This window comes from Penaeus monodon, chromosome 20, assembly GCF_015228065.2.
Source record: "Penaeus monodon isolate SGIC_2016 chromosome 20, NSTDA_Pmon_1, whole genome shotgun sequence".
NCBI classification, from domain to species: Eukaryota; Metazoa; Arthropoda; class Malacostraca; order Decapoda; family Penaeidae; genus Penaeus; species Penaeus monodon.
The window spans coordinates 37174548-37175096 of record NC_051405.1 but is presented as its reverse complement, the minus strand read 5'-3'; the positions used below and the strand labels follow the sequence as shown (position 1 = coordinate 37175096).

General features: G+C 36.4%; 1 protein-coding gene across 1 annotated transcript in view; it reads right to left on the bottom strand.

Moving 5' to 3' along the window:
* Nucleotides 1-549, bottom strand: part of LOC119585789 (calmodulin-binding transcription activator 1-like) — a gene marked incomplete at its 5' end in the record, with an annotated part of 96684 nt that overhangs the window by 56922 nt on the left and 39213 nt on the right.

The following is a 549-nucleotide window of genomic DNA, read 5'->3' as shown; positions in this document are numbered from 1 at the left end:
GGAGAGACTTCATGCAATTTCTCTTAATTTGTCTGCTTTTGCAAGAGTGTCTCTACGACTTTTTTCAAAAGTTTGATGATTTCCTAATTTTCCTCACCGTTCTATCTGCTCCCCTTCCTCTTTTCATCGCATAATATCCTTTTTCCTTTTTTCCTTTTATCCCGACTTCAATGCGATTTACCTTCACTATAAAAAAAAAAAAAAACATTTAATTATTCTTCACAAATTCCTGATTATTCACTTATTATCACTCCTCCCTTTGTTATCAGATCGATCTCCACTCCCTTTCCATCGACATGCCAAATACAGAAACATTTCCTTTTTTCCCTTCAGTGGAAAATCATTCTCGAGACAAAAAATGAAAGAAAAATTCAGGAACAAGAAACTCGGCCCCAAAAAACCGGTCTTGTTGCTAACCCCAAAAAACTTTGCTCTCTTCTCTGCCCTTTTGCCATGAAACAAAAAAGGGAAAAACTTTACAAAAGACTCGCAAAAAAGCCCGTTGGGGGTGAAAACATTCTCGAATGGGACGATTTTGAGTTAAAAAGA